The sequence below is a fragment of the Amphiprion ocellaris genome, chromosome 11 (genome assembly GCF_022539595.1).
Source record: "Amphiprion ocellaris isolate individual 3 ecotype Okinawa chromosome 11, ASM2253959v1, whole genome shotgun sequence".
NCBI classification, from domain to species: Eukaryota; Metazoa; Chordata; class Actinopteri; family Pomacentridae; genus Amphiprion; species Amphiprion ocellaris.
The window spans coordinates 2014917-2028275 of record NC_072776.1 but is presented as its reverse complement, the minus strand read 5'-3'; positions in this window follow the sequence as shown (position 1 = coordinate 2028275).

The window sequence follows — 13359 nt, the reverse complement described above, 5'->3', positions numbered from 1 at the left end:
CTAAATACATACAGTGTGAACATACAGTATGACTCCTTTATTTCCTTTGCTGTGCTCTTTGCTCCGGTGATTCCAGATACAGAACAGAGACCTGCAGTGTGTCCTCGCTGACGGTGAGTTTAAGGCCTCCCCGTATGACTGATGGTGGGTGCGTGCGGTTCCCAAGCGACACGCTGGTGTAAAAGGGTGGATGTCCTGTTGCATCTCCAACAGCCAAGTGTCAGCTCAGTCAGCTCGCCGGTTTGGTCAAGATTTGGCAGCTGAGGATTGTTAATGTCGAAAATGCTTCTAGTTGCGTCAAACATTTTTCGTCTAAGCCAGGGGTGTCAAACATGCGGACCGTGGGCCAAAATCGGCACTCTAGAGGGTCCAATCTGACCCACGGGGCAACTTTGTAAGCATAAAAGTTACAGAGAAGTAATTAACTGCAAATTGTCTATTTTTAAAACTATAAATTTAAAATATTTTCTCAACCATGACTTCTTGTTTTGATCACAAAGTAAAATGTTAGATTGTTAGATTTGTTATTTTGTCTAATTTTTTACAATATTTTGTCTTGCTTTCATTGTTTTTTTGTCTTTTTCATCTCATTTTTGTCATTTTTCTCGTTTTTGTCATATTGTTTCTCGTTTTTGTCGTTTTGTGTTTCCTTGTTGTCTTGCTTGTGTTTTTTTTCTTATTTTTGTTTTGTGGGGTTTTTTGGCCTCACTTGTGTCATTTGTCTTTTTTGTCATTTTATTTCATCATTTTTTGTCTCGTTGTCGTTTCACCGTTTTTTTTTGTCAATTTGTAACTTTTTTGTCTAATTTTTTTGTCTCTGCTTTTGTTTTGTTTCGTGCTGTTGGGCTCGTTTTCTGTCATCTTGTTTTTCGCTTTTGACGTTTTGTGTATCATTTTTTAATTCTTGAAATGTGAACACTTTCAGAACATATTTTCTTGCACTAAAACAAGGGGAAAAATTTTGAATTTTTTATTGTTTATAGGTTATTGTGCTGTGATTTTACTGGTCCAGCCCACTTGAGATCAAACTGGACTGAATGTGGAACCTGAACTAGAATGAGTTTGATGCCTCAGGAATAAACTGACTGCAGGTAAAATGGCATCAGTCTGATATTGATTAGTGCTGCATTGTCTCGCTCTAATTGCTGTAATGACTTAATGAGGTGATTGTTTGAAGCCATCTTTCTTTAACTTCGCCGCTGTGATGTTTGTAACGCGGCCCAGAGTCCAAATACTATAATACAGTTTTTATCTCTAAGGAGTTTAGCTTGTAATTGCTCCCAACCCGCCCACACAAACACATATAAATGCAGTAAATGCACCGCATAGACACACACAAACACACACACATGCACCACACACACACACTTTGAGTTGCGGTGTGAAAGGTACACGATAGCTAGGGGGTAATGAGTTGTGTGTGTTTGCCCTCGTGCTTCAATTCTCTTCCTGTTCCATTAATGAAGCCTCAATGGGCCTTGCAACTGCCGCCCACCATCCAGCCTGCCCCTGCTGTATCCTGCAGCACGTGAAAGTAGATCTTATTTTATAAATCCATACCACCAGGTTTAACTTGGCACATCCCGGCATTCATTTTGTTCATGTTTTTGATGATGGCCATGACTTAATCTAAAGCTGTACAAATCAACATTTTTATATCACCAATGGAAGAAATGATTAAAAGTCACTACTGGTAAACCTACAGATTATTGTTTTCTAACCTCAAACCCGTTGAACATTTCAAATTATTCAAGATGATGATGTAGGATTTATGCCCCACAACTCCACTATTGAGGTTCATTTTGGCCAATTCCTCCTTGTTTAAGCCAGTGGGAAGAAAAAACGGTGTCCTGCACCAAACTGCCATGAAACAGGTAACATTTAGTTAATAGTACAGCATTAAGCAGCTAAAGAGACAGGCATTTCCTTCAGGAGTTGGTGGAGACCAAAAACCGAGCTAAAACAGTATCAGACGTGCATTCACCAAGCAACTTCAAATAAATGTTCACCGTATCGACTTTATAAGGTGATATTTCAGTTCTGTGTCTTAAATGTAGGTTTAGTTTTTTTTATTAGTACTAGACTTGTGTGATTACCCGTAAAGCACTAAAACTAAGATCTTATGTCATGACAATTCAAATAGATTGGCAAATCACGCATAGCACACAACCAAACTTGCCATGTACAAGCCTTAAAGGGCATTTATGTTGGACAAATCTAATATATATTGCGTATAGTTGTAGGTGTTGCCCATAAATGATTGTTGAGACAATAGACAACCTAATATGGGAGTATGGGACTCATACTTTAAAGTTGTACATTTTAACATAGCATAATATCAATAGAAGAAATTAAAGTAGCGAACAAGAGGTAAACCTACAAACCACTGCTTTTATGGTCCATAAAGTCATGGTTTGGGTTCATTTTGGCTGATTCAACATTGTTTTCATCCTGCACTGAACTGTGCAACAGTACAACATACTAGAGAATTTTCTCGCTAAAGAGCCAGATCGTTTCCATGGGATGTGGTGGAGACCAAAAATGGAGCTAAAAAGAGTATAAGGCTTCCACCCACTAAGAAGCTTCAAATAAGTGCTAAAGATATATCATGTCTTCTGGATGTATAAATTGTATAAATCAGTTTTATGGGTACAGCTTGTTGTGCTCACTTAAAGTGGACAAATGATCAAATAATATAACAGGTAGATATAATTAACTTCGATAATTTGAGTGTTTTTCCCCCTCTGTAGTAAAAGACTCATTTCTGATTACCTATACAGCCTTAAAATTCGGATTTTACGTCAGGAAAAATCAAATAAGTCACACACAATTAAACTTGCCAAGATATGACAGGCATTTATAATAGACAAATCTAAAACATATAGTATATTGTTGCATATTAATAATTGTTAAGTCAAAAGACAAGTTAATTTGGGAGCCTGAATGTAGCCTTTTTGCTCCTCTTCAATTTAAAACTTTAACTTAAAATGATAACTAGAAAATATGATGCAGTAACTGAATATGAAAAGATTAATTAAATGTTGCATAAGAATCCATGTGCAGTGCAAATGTGACACGTTGTGTTAGGAAAATTCAGAGGGAAGGATGTGGATTGTGAAATGAACAATGATTTGTTACTCTAGAACAGGGATGTCAAATTCATTTTAGTTCAGGTTCCACATTCAGCCCAATTTGATCTCAAGCAGGCCGAACCAGTAAAACCACAGCATAATAACCGATAAATAACCATTCCTTTGTTTTAGTGCAAAAACTTTCACATTTAAGGAATTATCTTTTTTCAAAACATCATGAACAACCTGAAATTTCTTCAGAAAAATAAATTCAATTTTAACATTATGCCTCAGTTTATCATTTACGCATTACAACTTTCAAATCACAGTGTCGAAGTCAGACAAAAAAGACAAAAACAAGACAAAAAAAATACAAAAATGAGAAAAAAAATGACAAAAGCAAGAAACAAAAGGACAAAATAATAGCCAAACAACACAAGTGAGACAAAAAACATAAAACAGACACAAAATGACACACAAAACAAAGAATAAAGCAAAACACAATGACAAAAATAAGATTTAAAAAAAAAGTGAGACAAAAAGGAAACACGAAATGACAAAAACGAGAAACAAAACAAAAAAACATGAGACAAATGACAAAAGTCAGACAAGAAAACAACAAAAACAGGACAAAATAGAAAAATGAGATGCAAATGACAAAAGAACAATGAACAATCTAGTATTTTATTTTTTGATCAAAACAACTTGTCATGGTCTAGAAATTATTTTAGATTTATACTTTCACAAATTTATAATTTGCTGTTGTTGTATTCTTTGTAGTTTTTACACTTTTGTGCTTGGACCCTCTGGAGGGCTGATTTTGGCCCACGGGCCGCATGTTTGACACCCCTGATCTAGAAGGAGTTGGGAGAGAATTTTTAGCTGAGACACGAGGGTTAAAGCCATACAGTTTGTGTCCTGCAGTGCGAGGAACCAGGTGGACGCTCCCCTTCTGCTCTGTTAGAATAAAATAAAACATGATTCAGCCGCTTTACAGCTTGAGTCTTAAATGCAGCAACAACACACACACACACACACACACACACACACACACACACACACACACACACACACACACACACACACACACACACACACACACACACACACACACACACACACACACTCGATGACCCACATATTTGGAGCCCAAACTCAGAGTTGCATGCAGCATATAAGATAGAGTGGCTTTGTTTTCCCACCAGCTGGAACGCCTCCTCTGTGCCCTGAGAAACTTTATGATGCGTATTATGCATGACATTGTCCAGAGCCCCTGATGAGAGCTACACTAGGTGTTTGTGTTTTTGCCTGAGCGTTCCTGGGGAGAATGAACAAAAACACTCATTTGGCCCTAATATAAATACCGCTTATTAATAGTCCAAACAAGTAGATGGCAGGCTGGATGGCAGCTGGACAGACGACGCAGTCTGCATGTCAATGTGTGGAAAGGTGCTGTTAGTAGATGTATTTGTAACCTATAAACCAATCATTCCTCACCGCCTATCACTCGCTGCACTCATGCTACACGGACAACATCCCACCAACCCACTGTCAGCGCGACATGGCAACTGTAATTGCATTTTTAAATATTTGCAGTGCTCCGAGTTTACATTTTACAGTCATAAAGCGGCGACAGTGAGCCCGTCACCATAGCAACCCGCTGTTAAGAATCTGCCTTTAGCAGTTTAGAGTTGCCATCCCATAGTTTGGCCCCATTTTCGGATGAGTTTACGGCGACCTGGTTTGTAAGGCCTCCACATTCCTTGCTCTGTCCCTCTTCACCATGAGGCAATCTTGGAATTTGCAGTGCAAACAGGAGCAAACATCTGAAAGTGTCCATGTCGCCTCATGCGTAGGGACAGAGAGCTGTGGAATTTAGACCTGCTGAAAGCGCCACCAAACACGAGCCATCCATTAATCAGAATCACCAACACGTAAAGAACAGGCTACATTACCCGTCTCATCATCGACCAGTCAAATCACTGCTTTCTTTTTTGAAAAACTGCCCCCGACCCCTGCCCCATGTTGTACAATGATGTCTGAAAAGATTTGCCCTCTTAGCTGGATTCTGATCTCACACTGTGCTAATATTTGCCTCTTCATGATGTCACTCGGCTCCCGGGGGATTCTTTCAGAGGACAACAAGTAAATCTAGGGTCCTACAATGCTTTTTAGCAAGTGTGTGATCAGCTTCTTTCTTTTTAGACTTTTACTATTTTGACCTTTTGCCCCAGTGGCCAGAGCCGTGAACCTTGACCGTCCTCCTCTGACCTGACAGGTCATACAGAACATACCCCGCACATAAACAACGGACCGAGAAACTCCAAGCAAAGTCGTCGGGAAAAATAATCAGTAAACTACACGAGTCTCGTCAGTCTGGTTGGTCCTAACTGACATAAAACAGCATGTCCAGTACTTTGGTTTTGGGTGAATACTTGCAAAACTAATGACATCTCCATAAGTCTGCTGTACTTTGTATTTTGTGCTAATTTCATGACAGAAAAACATGAAATTATGATGCCAGATGTCAACATTCTGATATTATTTTGAGTATATGCGTGCATATTTCTTGAGCAAGGCCCTTAACCCTTCCTGCTCCAGGGGTGCCGTGCCATAGCTGACCCTGCACTCTGACCGCCCAGTTGGGGGGATATGTGAAAATCAGAATTTCCCCTCATGGGATTAATAAGGGATAATAATAAAAAAAAAAAAGTAACTAAAAGCTATTTGTGTGGCTGTACACCCTATAAAAATAACATTTAGACTCTAAATTATAAATAATACAACTGTTTGCATGGATCTATTTGAGTTATGACAACTTGTAATGTAATTATATTCAACCTACGAACAATACTGAGTTAGATGAATAACCTTTTCCTCTACAGTCACAGATGTTATTAATAGCCAATTCCATTTAACCCTCGTGTTGTCCTGCAGGTCAAAATTGACCCGGTTTAAGTTTGAAAATGTGGAAAAAAAAAAATTTCACAGTGAAACTTCTGATGTCCACATTTTCAACATTTTTGGGAAATCTTTGAACATTTTTGGTGGAAAAAAAGAAATGTTAAAAATGTTTCTAAAGAACATTCACAAAAAATCAACCAAAATCCAGCGAAATTCACTGGATTTTCCAACACAACCCTTCATCACTGGTTGTGATGTCCACACCGTCACAGGCTTCCCCCCACACCTGCTGTGCTCAGGGAGGGTACTTCTCCTTTCTTACCCCTACCGTGGGTGTAGCCATAAATCACTGGCTTTAAGAGTCCCCTGTGTCTTTTTAAAAAAATGTCCCTCTCACCACCAACAAGGCCAAAGGTTTGTTATTCAGTTTTTTAAGAAAACACGCTTGTTGCTCACACAGTCGGACTCCCAGGACTGGTGCCACCACCTCCCTCTCGCATGGACCTCCACCCTGTAAGCAGAGCAGCATACCAATAAGGTCACAATCCCATAACCTTCACCTAATCTCCTAATGATCACACATCTGTCACATGTACAGTATTTTTACACATTAGAGTCTGGGTTAACACAACCCACTTGATCATGTATTTAAGTAACATTCCCTCCTAAAGTGGGACTAAATGCGCAGCGTGTCTCACACTGGAGGCTCCCATGATTCCCAACCAATCATTATGACCCCAATCAGCTCCACTCAGGGTATTAGACTAATGGGAACAATCATTCCTTGCATGTATTTGTGCCTCTGAGTGCGTAGAATTCTTGTTTAGGTTTGGGAGTTTGCTGTGAATGTACAGACAGCCCTACACGCTCCCCCGCTCACAGCTGGCCTGTGCCTGGACAAGTCTTCACACGACGGTGTCGCAACCAAAGCCCCCCCGATACATGCACATGCACGGTCCCTTCATTCCACATGGTAAAAAACACACATATTTAGCACCTGGCCCACAATCCTTTGCCCCAATCAACAGGCTGTAACATTCCAGCGTCTCACCAGGGACTATCCTACAATGACATCACTGCACCCAGAGAGAGAGATGGGTTTATGAGACTCTCTTTCTTGTAGACCCTCTATAAAAAGAGCTGTTTATCCAAATTAAGTAGTTTATTGGCACAAACAGAATGAATCAAGTTTGTGTTTCTTAAAAAGAAGCGTCTTCTGTCTGTAAGGGATCTGTGATGTCTGACGTATACCAATAGATCAGTTTAAGTATGGAAATGTTTGGCAGAGATTAGCATCAAGTTTGGAGGAAGGAGACTCGGCAACTCTTCATGCTTTTCTTTCTTGTAGAGTGAATGCTCTTCCATAATTACACCGTTAGACATTTACAGTTCATTCAAAATGCTGCTGTTAGAACACTGACTTTATGGTCAACAGTAAAAGACGTGAACAGTAAAACATAGTGCATTTAAAAAATGATTAAATAAAATAGTAAAAACACATTAAAAGTGAGAAATATATATATATGTGTATATATATATGTATATATATACATATATATACATATACATATATACATATATACATATATACATATATATATATACAGCATACTGATTAAAGTGCAGCAGTGCAAGGCGCAGTGTCAGTTCCATATTGGTTTAACCCTCCTGCTGTCTTCATTTATGGGCACCAAAAAATACTGTTTCTTTGTCTGAAAAAAAAAATCCCAAAATTCAGCAAAATATTCCCCAAATTTCTGAAAATTTGCAAAACCTTCAGGAAGAAAATTCCAATAATTTCCTAAAAGTTTCTCTTAAAAGTTTTATTTTAAAAAAAATTCCCCAAATTTGACAAGAAAATTCTTGTCAAAATTTTCAAAAATGAGTAAAAATCTTCCAAAAAAAATCCTAAAAATATCTAAAGTGATTCCATATATATCAGTAAAACTTCTAATATTTTCATAAGAACATTCACATAAAAATAATTTTTTTTTGTGAATGTTCTTCAGAAGCATTTTTAATATTTCTTTTTTATACCAAAAATTGTCCAAAATTTACCAAAAATGGTGAAAATATGGACCTCAGAAGTTTCACTGTGAAAATATATTTTTTTCTCTCTACATTTTCAAACTTTAAAACAGGTCAATTTTGACCCGCAGGACAACATTAGGGTGAAATATCTTGTTAAGTCAAACAATCTTGAAATTATCTTGTTTTGAGTTGTATTTTACAAGAAAACTCTAAATAAGGTTAATACATCTCAAATTAGGAGGTTACATGAAAGCAAAAATCTATTTTTGAGTGAAGAACTGTTATTTTTTTTTTAGCATATCTGGCTTATTTTAAGACACCTAAGCTTGAGAATCCTGGTAAAATAGAGCTTAAAATAAGTTTTCCCAGCTAATTCTAAGATCTCAATATTCTAAATATCACATCTTATTTCAAGAAATCTGACCAAGCCATTTTTCACTTGTTCTAGTGGCAGATTTTTTCCACTTATTTCAAGACAAAAGTTCCTTGAAATAAGTTTTTTTCTTGTTTTGAGAGGGGCATTTTTTCCCAGTATACCACATATCGATTGAAAACTTTCCCAAACTGTTCTATTAATGTCATTTATTGTTATTACCCATATAAAAATGACTGTGTCACTCCAACAAATCTTCACGTGTGAAGTGTAAAGTCATTTTGATGTAAAGACAGAACCCTCCCATACTGGTGCAAACAGAACACGTCCCACATGTGATACCCTGTTCAACATGTCATATGGAGACAGGCAGTCTGTGGACTTTTGTTCCATTTGATTTTTTTGGTCAGACTTTATGAGAACAACAAGTGAGTGTCAGAGAAACATATTCACAGCTGCAGAGGAGGGTTTGGAGCCATAAAGTGCCGGTTTATGAGAAGGTCAGACAGAAAAGTAAATACATGTTTCAGGCTTAGAGCGCATGGACTCAATGCCTGTGTTTGAATCTCATCATATCATTTTAATTCTCTCCTGTAAGTGGCATAAATTTGAGCTTTGAGTCATGTTTGTTTTGTGATGAACTTATTTATTGTATCTTTTAATGTTAATAGATTAAAGTTTGTCTGTTTGATCCCATATGAGCTCAAAACTGATTCAATCACGTGAGCTTTAACGTCAGATAAATGGGTCAGAAGTTATTTTTTAAAATTTCTGAGTCAAAATTCTTCAATATTAAATATTCGTAACACTGAGTCAATAAGATATGAGCACACACACATACACGACTGGACTTCACGGTTCCATTTTTTCACATTGGCCTCATGTGATTAATAGTTTTCATAGCTTTGTGCCAATTCTTGCACACTGTTTTTAGCTCTAACACACACTGTGATTTATGGACTGTTTGCCTGAGCATGTTTCTCCTGTCTGAGGAGGATGTTCTGTCTTTAAGTTGAGCCTTCCAGGCAACACTTTCTGTCAAACTCCAGGTCCCACCTCCTCTCTAACCCACACCAGCCACAGTTATGATCTCCACAGTCAGTGGCACAGACACATCCAGACCACATCCCATTCATTTTCTATGACACGAGGTGAGAGCTTCACTTGGAGCATGACAGAAATAAAGAGGTGAGAGATAAACAGGCAGGCAAATGGAATCAGGCAAGCTGTATTTTGAATAATAAGATGATAGACTGACTTTAGAAGCAGACAGCAGCTGGAGATGCTGTTGCTTTATTTGACTAACAAAATAACCCTCAGTGTTTTCTTGACTTGGGTTTGGTGACTGCAGATTTCTAACTGAGAGGCAGCATTAAAACCTGTAGGTGATGGATAGGATTCAGACCTTTTATTAACCCTCCTGTTGTCGTAATTCAAGGGCACCAAAAAAATTGTTTCCTTGTCTGAAAAAAATCCAAAAATTCTGCAAAAAAATTCCCCAAATTTCTGAAAATTTGCAAAACCTTCAGCAAGAAAATTCCAATAATTCCTTAAAAGTTTCCCTTAAAAGTTTTATTTTGGAAAAAATCCCCCAAATTTGGCGAGAAAATCCTTGTAAATATTTTCCAAAAATGAGTAAAAATCTTCCAAAAATATCTTAAAAATATGTAAAGTGATTCCATATATATCAGTAAAATTTCTAATATTTTCTTGAAGAACATTCCCCCAAAAAATCAACCAAAATCCAGCAAAATTCACTGGATTTTGGTTGATTTTTTTTGTGAATGTTCTTAAGAAACATTTTTAACATTTCTTTTTTTCCACCAAAAAAATGTTCAAAGATTTCCCAAAAATGTTGAAAATGTGGACATCAGAAGTTTCACTGTGAAAATATATTTTTTTCCACATTTTCAAACTTTAAACCGGGTTAATTTTGACCCGCAGGATGACACAAGGGTTATAAGTAAATAAAAGAATAATAATATTATCAGCCACAGAAAAAATGTCCCTGTGGCATGTTTTGGTATGATTGTGTTACAATACAGTTTCAGAATTGAAAAAAGTTGGTTTGATTATGGTGGTAGATGAGAAAAACAAATTAGAAAATGTGTATATATATATATATATATATATATGTATATATATATATATATATATATATATATATATATATATATATATATATATATATATATATATATATATATATATATATATATATATATATATATATATAAAAATTGATATTTTTTGACAAAACTTTGTCTTACTTATTTGTAGATTAGGTCAACCTGTTAATCAAATGGTTAAGACATTTATCAATAGGTGCAAACGCAATCGGCAGTGAGTGACCGGTTTGATTCACACCTGTCATATTTCCCCACATTTCTTATTTAAAACTACTGCTTCTATCAAAATTAAAGACTAAATGCCAAAAACAGACAAACATAAAGCCTTCTGAGATGTTTAAAGGGGAAATTACATCAGAAATCTGCAACACGCTGCTTTTTATGTCGGAAAAGTCGAAGAGCAGCGGTTGACAGTTGAAAATGTTGTGTAAGATAATGATGTATTTTAAATATGAAATGATCTGGATAACAAAAGCTGCAACAAAATGTAGTGGAATAAAACAAAAGAGAAACATTACAATGGCAAAGTATATAAATGTTCCAAATATACTGCTTTTGAAGATGGAACCGTTTACTGAAGGGTCTATAAAGAAAATAAATCATGTGTTGCGTTATGGAATAAGTTGCTGTTGGGTGTGCTCTGCAGCATTACTTTGGGTTATGACTGCCAGTGTCACTGATACTCCACGATTCTGCAGCTTAATATTAATCATAATGTTTGTTTTGGGAAGAGCTATTATAGATATATAACAGAATTTAGATGTTGAAAGGTAAGAGGATAAATGACAAGTCAGACTTTCCATAAAACCTGCGTTAGAGAAAGAGCTACACTCAAATTACCTGCATGTTGTACAGAGTTACACCTTGATGTTCTCTTGTTGCCTCCTTTTACTTTCATAATAATAAAGGTGCATCCACTTCTACGTTAAAAGCTACAGTACTGAGCCATAAACACAGGTGCTTGTCGAAATGCATTATGGGTAGGGTATTCTGCAGTGAGGTGTTAGCATGTGTGGAATGCTCATAGGACTCAGTGTTGACCAGGGACAAACAGATAGCATTCTGGGATACAGCACATGGGAGGAGGACAGCTCTGCTTTCAGCGGTCAGCGGGGCTTCCCATGTCGTAAGCAGAAATCACTTTTGAAAAGAGAGCAGGCTTAGTGTCTCATGAACAAAAAAGGTGTTTCTTACACTCAGAGAAGATAACAATAGAGAGAAACAGAACATACAACATTATAATGACTTAAATGTGTGTCTGAAGCAACATTTTCATATTAATTCATCATAAAAACAAGATAACAATGACTTAATCTGCACAAGCGATCATTGGAAACCTGAGACGAATTAAGTTTTCTGTCAAAAAGCAACTTTTCTAGAGGAAGGAAGAGTGCCACATGCTGACAATACAACAAAACTGCACTTAATCAGGAAATTTAGTCTGCTTTACTTCATTTCATGCATGTTATCCCTTTAAATTCAAAGTAAACAGGCCTGAGCTTACTTAACCCTCGTGTCGTCCTGCGGGTCAAAACTGACCTGGTTTACAGTTTGAAAATGTGGGAAAAAAATATTTTTTTTACAGTGAAACTTCTGATGTCCACATTTTCAACATTTTTGGGAAATCTTTGAACATTTTTTGGTGGAAAAAAAATGTTAAAAATGTTTCTTAAGAACATTCACAAAAAAATCAACCAAAATCCAGCGAATTTCACTGGATTTTGGTTGATTTTTATGCGAATGTTCTTAAAGAAAATATTAGAAGTTTTACTGGTATATATGGAATCACTTCAGATATTTTTAGGATTTTGAAAATATTTGCAAGAATTTTCTTGTCAAATTTGGGGGATTTTTTAAAAATAAAACTTTTCAGGGAAACTTTTAAGGAATTATTGGTATTTTCTTCCTGAAGGTTTTGCAAATTTTCAGAAATTAGGGGAATTTTTTTGCTGAATTTTTTTGATTTTTTTCAGACAAGGAAACAATATTTTTTGGTGCCAATAAATGAGGTCAACAGGAGGGTAAAAAGAACTATTTATTGTTTATATTGTGACTAAAAGCACGTTGAAACGATCTGTTAGTAACTCTAAATGCTGGCGCTCCTGGTAGCCTGGGGAGGGGGAGCAGCTAATGTCCAGCCCACAGTCCCAAACGGCTCATATATTAAACAGCCCACTGCAACACTCTGCGTTATTTCTCCACACACATGCTGCCACCATCATTAAATGTCAAATCTCTGACATGGCACACAAACATGCCAGGTAAAATATGCATTAGAAAAAACATTCTCAAAACTGTCAGGTGGAATTGTGGTGATTTGTGTAGATTTTTGCAGGTTTTATGCACAGACACTCCTCATGAATTAGGAACATTGTGACTTGCTATCCTCTTTAGAACTGTTCACACAAAGCTGGTTTTATCGCACTACATCTAAAACAGGATGGCAACAACAGCAGTAAACTGACAACAGTAATGTTACTGAGAATAAGAGATTGTTAATGCAGCAGCAACACTGTTTAGTTTAGTTGTAGCACTGACAGTAGCAGACTGTTGCCTGGTGGATGATAATTCATGTATTTGTACAATAGTTTAAATGTAGATTTCAGAATGCTGTATTTTGATTGTTTTTTTCCATAAGAGTGAAACTGCATAGATTATTTAATGTACACTATCATTTCAGTAATGCATGATGGAAAACTGGCCTAGAAGTTCCATCCATCCATCCATCCATCCATCCATCTATCCATTTTCTTCCTCTTATCCAGGGTCAGGTCGTGGAGGCAGCAGATGAAGCAGGTCGTTCCAGACGTTCCTCCTCCCAGCGATGTTTTCCAGTTCTTCCTGGTGGATC